This window comes from Bos taurus, chromosome 7, assembly GCF_002263795.3.
Source record: "Bos taurus isolate L1 Dominette 01449 registration number 42190680 breed Hereford chromosome 7, ARS-UCD2.0, whole genome shotgun sequence".
Lineage (NCBI taxonomy): Eukaryota > Metazoa > Chordata > Mammalia > Artiodactyla > Bovidae > Bos > Bos taurus.
This window is the reverse complement of record NC_037334.1, coordinates 8,734,734-8,745,423: the sequence shown is the minus strand read 5'-3', so window position 1 is coordinate 8,745,423 and position 10,690 is coordinate 8,734,734. Positions and strand designations below refer to the sequence as shown.

Below are 10,690 nucleotides of genomic sequence, written 5' to 3'. Positions count from 1 at the left end.
GCCAAGCCTTGGAAGCACAGAGGGCAACATAACAGGGAGGAAAAATAAATAATTAAAACCCACACATTGTGAGCCCTACGGTCACTCTCCCAGCGGAGAAGAAGCTCAGACGCCTGCATCCACCATTAGCAAGCGGGAGCTGGGCAGGGAGGCGCAGCGTGGGCTGCATCGCAAGAATCTGGCCTGAATACCCCGAGCGCTATCTGAGTGAAATAATTTGGTCTAGCAAACCAGACTGTTGGATATCTACCACGTGAAAAGCCAGCCCTAACCTATGACACTGCCAGGCCCGCGCATGGAACAAAGGACTGAACAGAGATAGCCGGTGGCAGACCATCCCCCTCCGGTGATAGGCAGCCGGAGCCGGAAGGGGACAATCGCAGCCCCAGAGAGACATTATCTATAAAACTGTAAGCAGCTTCTTTGCTAACTAAAACTTCTTGGGGGTCTGGACAGTCAACATCTGCCTGAGAAGGTGTGCCAGAGCACTAGATAACTGAGCAGCGGGGATGCGATAAGTTGCAGCAATCGCACGTGCAAAACACCTCGTCACCTGAGCTGCTCAGATCTGGGAAGGGCACAAAACGCAGGCCGAACCGAGAGTCTGCACCTCTGAGAACTACCCAAGTGCCTGAACCTGAGCGGCTTGGACCTGGAAAGTATAGGCAGCCCAGGTCCGGCCACGGATGGTTACCAGCGGAGCAACCTAGAGCCTGAGCAGTGTGGGCAGAGAGGCTACACGCGCCATGAATGGCGGGCAGACCCAGTGTGGCTAAGGCACTGCGAGCACACGCCAGTGTTATTTGTTTGCAGCATCCCTCCCTACCTCCCCTCAGCACGACTGAACAAGTGAGCCTAAAAAAAAAAAAAAAAAAAAAGTGTCCTCCACCATCCCCTTTGTGTCAGGGCAGAAACCAGACACTGAAGAGACCAGCAAACAGAAGAAGCTATAACAGAGAGAACCGCCTTGGAAGCTACAGGCAATAGATTAAAATCCTGTGGTTACTACCATCTACATAGGAAGGGGCCTATAGATCTTGAGAAATATAAGTCGAACCAAGGAACTAGCCGAAAATGAACTGAACCCACAATACTCACAACAAAACCAGAGAAAGTCCTAGATATATTTTTACTATTTGTACGATCATTCTTTCTTTCTTTCTTTTTTTTTTTTAATTAAAAAAATTAAGTTCTCTATTATTCCTTTAATTTCCACTTTTATAACCGATTACTTTGCAAAAAAAAGAAGATCCTATTTTTTTAAAGCAAACTTCATATATATATATATATATTTATTTATAATTTTTGACCTTTTTTTTCCTTCTTTTCTTTAACATTGAATTTTTGAAATTCCAAACTCTACTCTAGATTTTTAATTTTAGCTTTTTAGTATTTATTATCAATTTTGTACCTATAGTTTTTTTTTTGGGTTTTGTTTTTGTTTTTTTATATAATTTCTGTGACCCTTCTTTCTTTTTTCTTTTTCTTTTTCTCTGTTTCTTTCTCTTCTTCTTTTAAATAACATTGTATATTTGAAATTCCAAACTCTACTCTAGATTTTTAATTTATTCTTTTTGGTATTTGTTATCAATTTTGTAACTGTATTTTTTTTATAATTTATGCGACTTTGTTTGTTCTTTTTTGTTTGTTTGTTTGTTTTTCTCTCTCTCTTTCTTTTTCATCTTCTTTTTTTAACATTGTATTTTTTTTAATTTTATTTTATTTTTAAACTTTACATAATTGTATTAGTTTTGCCAAATATCAAAATGAACATTGTATTTTTGAAATTCCAAACTCTACTCTAGATTTTTAACTTTTGCTTTTTGGTATTAGTTATCAATTTTGTACCTATATTTTCTTTATAATTTTTGCGACCTTGTTTGTTTGTTTTTTTCTCTCTTTCTTTTCCTTCTCCTTTTCTTTAACATCATATTTTTGAAATTCAAAACTCTACTCTAGATCTTTAATTTTTGCTTTTATGTATTTGTTACCAATTTTGTACCTTTAAGAACCCAATCTTCAGTACCCATTTTTCACTAGGGAGCGAGATTACAGGCTTAACTGCTCTCTCTCCCTTTGGACTCTCCTTTTTCTCCACTAGGTCGCCTGTGTCTCCTCCCTAACCCCTCTCTACTCTACCCAACTCTGTGAATTTCTGTGTGTTCCAGATGGTGGAGAACACTTAGGGAACTGATTACTGGCTGGATCTGTCTCCCTCCTTTTCATTCCCCCCATTTATCCTCCTGGCCACCTCTGCCACCTTCCTCCTTCTCTTCTCCGTATAACTCTGTGAACAACTCTGAGCGGTCCAGTTGTGGTGTGCACATAAGGAAGAGATTACTGAATAGCCCACTCTGTCCTCTATTGATTCCACCCCATCTCATTTGGGTCACCTCTAACTCCCTCCTCACTCTTCTCTTCTCCATATAACGCTGTAAACCTCTCTGGGTGAAACAAGTTTCAGGGCAAGATATATCAAGCAAATTCTCCAGCAGCAAGGACCACAGCCCTGAGTTCCAAGATACAGGCAACCCAAAGTCACCCCAAAACCATAGACATCCCATAACTTATTACTGGACATTTCATTGCACTCCAAAGAGAAGAAATATAGCTCCACCCACCAGAACACTGACACAAGCTTCCCTAACCAAGAAACCTTGACAAGCCACCTGTACAAACCCACACAGAGCGAGGAAAGGCCACAATAAAGAGAACTCCACAAACTGCCAGAATACAGAAGGGACACCCCAAACTCAGCAATTTAAACAAGATGAAGAGACAGAGGAATACCCAGCAGATAAAGGAACAGGATAAATGCCCACCAAACCAAACAAAAGAGGAAGAGATAGGGAATCTACCTGATAAAGAATTCCAAATAATGATAGTGAAATTGATCCAAAGTCTTGAAATCAAAATGGAATCACAGATAAATAGCTTGGAGACAAAGATTGAGAAGACACAAGAAAGGTTTAACAAGGACCTAGAAGAAATAAAAGAGAGTCAATATAAAATGAATAATGCAATAAATGAAATTAAAAACTCTCTGGAGGCAACAAATAGTAGAATAATAGAGGCAGAAGATAGGATTCGTGAATTAGAAGATAGAATGGTAGAAATAAATGAATCATAGAGGATAAAAGAAAAATGAATTAAAAGAAATGAGGCCAATCTTAGAGACCTCCAGGACAATATTAAACGCTACAACATTCGAATCATAGGGGTCCCAGAAGAAGAAGACAAAAAGAAAGACCATGAGAAAATACTTGAAGAGGTAATAGTTGAAAACTTCCGTAAAATGGGGAAGGAAATAATCACCCAAGTCCAAGAAAACCAGAGAGTCCCAAACAGGATAAACCCAAGGCAAAACACCCCAAGACACATATTAATCAAATTAACAAAGATCAAACACAAAGAACAAATATTAAAAGCAGCAAGGGAAAAACAACAAATAACACACAAGGGAATTCCCATAAGGATAGCAGCTGATCTTTCAATAGAAACTCTTCAAGCCAGGGGGGAATGGCAAGACATACTTAAAGTGATGAAAGAAAATAACCTACAGCCCAGATTATTGTATCCAGCTAGGATCTCACTCAAATATGAAGGAGAAATCAAAAGCTTCTCAGACAAGCAAAAGCTGAGAGAATTCAGCACCACCAAACCAGCTCTCCAACAAATACTAAAGGATATTCTCTAGACAGGAAACACAAAAATGGGGTATAAACTCGAACCCAAAACAATAAAGTAAATGGCAATGGGATCATATTATCAGTAATTACCTTAAACGTAAATGGGTTGAATTCCCCAACCAAAAGACAAAGACTGGCTGAATGGATACAAGAACAAGACCCCTACATATGTTGTCTACAAGAGACCCACCTCAAAACAGGAGACACATACAGACTGAAAGTGAAGGGCTGGAAAAAGATTTTCCATGCAAATAGGGACCAAAAAAAATCAGGAGTAGCAATACTTATATCAGATAAAATAGACTTTAAAACAAAGGCTGTGAAAAGAGACAAAGATGAGTTTGGCGTGTGGGGAGCCAACAGGCATGGTACGCTGACCTCCCAGTATGCTGAGTCTCCCTTCTTTCAGCGGCTTTTACCCTCTGAAGATCATCTGTCTTGGCCTCCAGGTCGGCTGGCAGTGAGAAATGTTCCCTCAGCCTACAAATATTTATTGAGTGCCTATGATATACCAGGTCCGGACTCTCTGTCAGCGGTCTCCCTCTGGACATCAAACCTCGGGAGCTATATCTGCTTTTCAGACCATTTAAGGGCTACGAAGGTTCTCTTATAAAGCTCACATCTAAGCAGCCCGTAGGTTTTGTCAGTTTTGACAGTCGCTTAGAAGCAGAAGCTGCCAAGAATGCTTTGAATGGCATCCGCTTCGATCCTGAAATTCCGCAAACACTATGACTAGAGTTTGCTAAGGCAAACACGAAGATGGCCAAGAACAAACTAGTAGGGACTCCAAACCCTAGTACTCCTCTGCTCAACACTGTACCTCAGTTCATTGCCAGAGAGCCATATGAGCTCACAGTGCCTGCACTTTACCCCAGTAGCCCTGAAGTGTGGGCCCCGTACCCTCTGTACCCAGCGGACTTAGCGCCTGTGCTGCCTCCTCCTGCTTTCACCTACCCCGCTTCACTGCATGCCCAGTGTTTCTCTCCTGAGGCAAAGCCCAACACACCTGTCTTTTGTCCACTTCTCCAGCAAATTAGATTTGTCTCTGGGAATGTGTTTGTAACATATCAACCTACTGCAGACCAGCAAAGGGAGCTCCCATGTTGAATTTGCTTGTTAGCTGTTTTTTGTTGTTGTTGTTTGTTTTTTCCCTTCCCTCCCTTTTGCAAAAACTATTTCTTGGTAACGTTTGAGAGATTTCAATAAAAATTTTAATTAGAGCAAAAAAAAAAAAAAGAAAGAAAAGAAAAGAGACAAAGATGGTCACTACATAATGATCAAAAGATCAATCCAAGAAGAAGATATAAAAATTATAAATATATATGTGCCCAACATGGGAGCGCCGCAATATGTAAGACAAATGCTAACAGGTATGAAAGGAGAAATTAACAATAACACAATAATAGTGGGAGACTTTAATACCCCACTCACACCTATGGATAGATCAACTAAACAGAAAATTAACAAGGAAACACAAACGTTAAATGATACAATAGACCAGTTAGACCTAATTGATATCTATAGGACATTTCATCCCAAAACAATGAATTTCATCTTTTTCTCAAGCGCACATGGAACCTTCTCCAGGATAGATCACATCCTGGGCCATAAATCTAGCCTTGGTAAACTCAAAAAAATTGAAATTATTCCGAGTATCTTTTCTGACCACAATGCAGTAAGATTAGATCTCAATTACAGGAGAAAATCTATTAAAAATTCCAACATATGGAGGCTGAACAACATGATGCTGAATAACCAGCAAATCACAGAAGAAATCAAAAAAGAAATCAAAATTTGCATACAAACTAATGAAAATGAAAACACAACTCAAAACCTGTGGGACACTTTAAAAGCAGTCCTAAGGGGAAAGTTCATAGCAATACAGGCACACCTCAAGAAACAAGAAAAAAGTCAAATAAATAACCTAACCCTACACCTAAAGCAACTAGAAAAGGAAGAAATGAAGAACCCCAGGGTTAGCAGAAGGAAAGAAATCTTAAAAATTAGGGCAGAAATAAATGCAAAAGAAACAAAAGAGACCATAGCATGAATCAACAAAGCCAAAAGCTGGCTCTTTGAAAGGATAAATAAAATTCACAAGCCATTAGCCACATTCATCAAGAAATAAAGGGAGAAAAGTCAAATTAATAAAATTAGAAATGAAAATAGAGAGATCACAACAGACAACACAGAAATACAAAGGATCATAAGAGACTACTATCAACAATTGTATGCCAATAAAAAGGACAACGTGGAAGAAATGGACAAATTCTTAGAAAAGTACAACTTTCCAAACTGGACCAGGAAGAAATAGAAAATCTTAACAGACCCATCACAAGCACGGAAATTGAAACTGTAATCAAAAATCTTCCAGCAAACAAAAGCCCAGGTCCAGACGGCTTCACAGCTGAATTCTACCAAAAATTTAGAGAAGAGCTAACACCTATCCTGCTCAAACTCTTCCAGAAAATTGCAGAGGAAGGTAAACTTCCAAACTCATTCTATGAGGCCACCATCACCTAATACCAAAACCTGACAAAGATCCCACAAAAAAAGAAAACTACAGGCCAATATCACTGATGAACATAGATGCAAAAATCCTTAAGAAAATTCTAGCAACCAGAATCCAACAACACATTAAAAAGATCATACACCATGACCAAGTGGGCTTTATCCCAGGGATGCAAGGATTCTTCAATATCCTCAAATCAATCAATGTAATACACCACATTAACAAATTTAAGAATAAAAACCATATGATTATCTCAATAGATGCAGAGAAAGCCTTTGACAAAATTCAACATCCATTTATGATAAGAACTTTCCAGAAAACAGGAATAGAAGGAACATACCTCAACATAGTAAAAGCTATATATGACAAACCCATAGCAAACATTATCCTCAATGGTGAAAAATTGAAAGCATTTCCTCTAAAGTCAGGAACAAGACAAGGGTGCCCACTTTCACCATTAATATTCAACATAGTTTTGGAAGTTTTGGCCACAGCAATCAGAGCAGAAAAAGAAATAAAAGGAATCCAAATTGGAAAAGAAGAAGTAAAGCACTCACTGTTTGCAGATGACATGATCCTCTACAGAGAAAACCCTAAAGACTCCACCAGAAAATTATTGGAACAAATCAATGAATATAGTAAAGTTTCAGGATATAAAATCAACACACAGAAATCCCTTGCATTCCTATACATTAATAATGAGAAAACTGAAAGAGAAATTAAGGAAACAATTCCATTCCCCATTGCAACGGAAAGAGTAAAATACTTAGGAATATAGCTACCTAAAGAAACTAAAGACCTATACATAGAAAACTATAAAACACTGGTGAAAGAAATCAAAGAGGACACTAATAGATGGAAAAATATATCATGTTCATGGATTGGAAGAATCAATATAGTGAAAATGAGTATACTACCCAAAGCAATTTATAGATTCAATGCAATCCCTATCAAGCTACCAACGGTATTCTTCAGAGAGCTAGAACAAATAATTTCACAATTTGTATGGAAATACAAAAAACCTCGAATAGCCAAAGCTATCTTGAGAAAGAAGAATGGAACTGGAGGAATCAACCTACATGACTTGAGGCTCTATTACAAAGCCACAGTTATCAAGACAGTATGGTACTGGCACAAAGACAGAAATATTGATCAATGGAATAAAATAGAAAGCCCAGAGATAAATCCACGCACATATGGACACCTTATCTTTGACAATGGATGCAAGAATGTACAATGGATTAAAGGAGGGAGGAGGGAGGAGGGTTCAGGATGGGGGACACATGTATACCAGTGGCGGATTCATTTTGACATTTGGCAAAACTAACACAATTATGTAAAGTTTAAAAATAAAATAAAATTAAAAAAAATAAATCAAGACAATCTCTTTAACAAGTGGTGCTGGGAAAACTGGTCAACCACTTGTAAAAGAATGAAACTAGAACACTTTCTAACACCATACAAAAAAATAAACCCAAAATGGTTTAAAGATCTAAACCTAAGACCAGAAACTATAAAACTCCTAGTGGAGAACATAGGCAAAACACTCTCCGACATACATCACAGCAAGATCCTCTATGACCCACTTCCCAGAATATTGGAAATAAAATCAAAAATAAACAAATGGGACCTAATTAAACTTAAAAGCTTCTGCTCAACAAAGAAAACTATTAGCAAGGGGAAAAGGCAGCCTTCAGAATGGGAGAAAATAATAGCAAATGAAGCAACTGACAAACAACTAATCTCAAAAATATACAAGCACCCCCTACAGCTCAACTCCAGAAAAATAAATGACCCAATCAAAAAATGGGCCAAAGAACTAAATAGACATTTCTCCAAAGAAGACATGCAGATGGCTAACAAACACATGTAAAGATGCTCAACATCACTCATTATCAGAGAAATGCAAATCAAAACCACTATGAGGTACCATTTCAAGCCAGTCAGAATGGCTGTGATCCATAAGTCTACAAGCAATAAATGCTGGAGAGGGTGTGGAGAAAAGAGAACTCTCTTACACTGTTGGTGGGAATGCAAACTAGTACAGCCACCATGGAGAACAGTGTGGAGATTCCTTAAAAAACTGGAAATAGAACTGCCTTATGATCCAGCAATCCCACTGCTGGGCATACACACTGAGGAAACCAGAAGGGAAAGAGACACGTGCACCCCAATGTTCATCGCAGCACTATCTATAATAGCCAGGAAATGGAAGCAACCTAGATGCCCATTCTTATCCATTCATCAGCAGATGAATGGATAAGAAAGCTGTGGTACATATACACAATGGAGTATTACTCAGCCATTCAAAAGAATACATTTGAATCAGTTCTAATGAGATCGATGAAACTGGAACCTATTATACAGAGTGAAGTAAGCCAGAAAGAAAAACACCAATACAGTATACTAAAGCATATATATGGAATTTAGAAAGATGGTAACAATAACCCTGTGTACGAGACAGCAAAAGAGACACTGATGTATAGATCAGTCTTATGGACTCTGTGGGAGAGGGAGAGGGTGGGGAGATTTGGGAGAATGGCATTGAAACATGTATAATATCATATATGAAACGAGATACCAGTCCAGGTTCGATGCACGATACTGGATGCTTGGGGCTGGTGCACTGGGATGACCCAGAGGGATGGTATGGGGAGGGAGGAGGGAGGAGGGTTCAGGATGGGGAACACATGTATACCTGTGGTGGATTCATTTTGATATTTGGCAAAACTAATACAACTTGTAAAGTTTAAAAATAAAATAAAATAAAAAAAAAAGAAAGAAAAGTTTAAAAGAAACCAAGCATATATGGGACAATGTTACTGAGAATAAAGTTAGATTAAGTGGTTGTGGTTTTAAAATAACTGAATGTTACAAGATTGAGTGAATAACTAAGTTTCATAAAGACCTAAACAGAAATAATTTAATGATACCAACATTGGCCACTAATTCAATGTTAAATTGCCAAAGAATTGGAAATAAAATAAGAGAAGATATTTTAAATGCAAGGAGGAAGCAGTATTCAAGTTCAATTTTTTTTTCTTAACTAAAGATACATGGATTCAAATATGTTCATGAAAGACAAAGGTAACATTTAATCAAATGTTTAAAAAATGATTTCTACATGATGTCTAAAGATAATGCAACTTTTAGAAATACATTAACCACAAAAGATTAAAAGGAACAATAAAGAAGAAGACAGTAAAAGTTAGAACTATGTTAACAGGTGGTTGTGTGTGTGTGTGTGTTAAGTTGATACAGTCATGTCCAACTCTTTGCAACCCTGTGGACCACAGCCCACCAGGCTCCTCCATCCATGGGATTCTCCAGGCATGAATACTGTAGTGGGTTGCCATGTCCTCCTCCAGGGCATCTTCCAGACCTAGGGATCCAGCTATTTCTCTTATGTCTCCTGCATTGGCAGGTGGGTTCTTTACCACTAGCGTCACTTAGGAAGCCCATAATAAGTGATTAATTAGCACTAAAAAATATGCAGGAAAACAATCACTGGTGTGTTTTTAAAGCAAGTATTGATAAGTGAAGAATATTACAGTGACAGCTCAATTCTTTCAATAAAAAATGTAAAAAGCAATGAAGAGAACACCATATGACTGACTGACCACATAAATTTTATAGATTACCAAACATTCTCACAAATACATCTATATATACATAAAATAACTAAATAGCAAGCATTTTGTGGAAAGAAAATAAAGCTTCCAATTTTTTTGAATAATGTGAGCAAAGACAGTAATTAAAACACTCCAACTGCAGCATACAAATGGTTCTCACAGACAACTTTTGATCAACAGAGTAAATGTGTAACACAGAGATAAATATATATGTGTATGTGTGTGTTTGTGTGTGTTCAGTCATTTCCAACTCTTTCTGTATGAGAATGCATATAAAACTTTTTAGCAAAAGTCTTTCCCGATTGCCCAGTGGATAAAGAATCTGCCTGCAATGCAGGAGACACAGGAAATGTGGATTTGATACCTGGATGGGAATGATTCCCTGGAGGAGGAAATGGGAACCCATTCCATTATTCTTGCCTGGAGAATCCCATGGACAGAGGAGATGGCAGGCTACAGTCCATGAGGTTAAAAGAGTCAGACAAGACTGAGTGACTGAACATTACAACAAAGAGAAGGTACCAGCTGTCAAGAATCTTTTTTAATTTATTTATTTTTAATTGGAGGATGATTACAATATTGTATTGGGTTCTGTCCTACGTCAACATGAATCAGCCATCACATACATGTTTGCAGGGATATATTTTCATGAAGCCCTTGGTTCAGATCTTACTCATTAATATGGAAACAGTCAAATATGACCCATCTTAAAAAAAAAATCCTTACTTCACTGTACATCTGTCCACATCTAATAACTCATTTCTCTACTCTTGTTACTTCATATTGTCATTAGGCTTATGTTCAAATTTTACTGGAAACACTTTTTGCCTCCCATTCTCTCTTCAACTCGAACATAC

At 37.9% G+C, this 10,690-nt stretch overlaps 1 pseudogene; it reads left to right on the top strand.

The window, feature by feature from the left end:
- Nucleotides 1-4,199: 4,199 nt before the first annotated feature.
- LOC787851 (RNA-binding protein with multiple splicing-like) lies at nt 4,200-4,923 on the top strand (annotated as a pseudogene).
- The last annotated feature ends 5,767 nt before the right edge of the window (nt 4,924-10,690 follow it).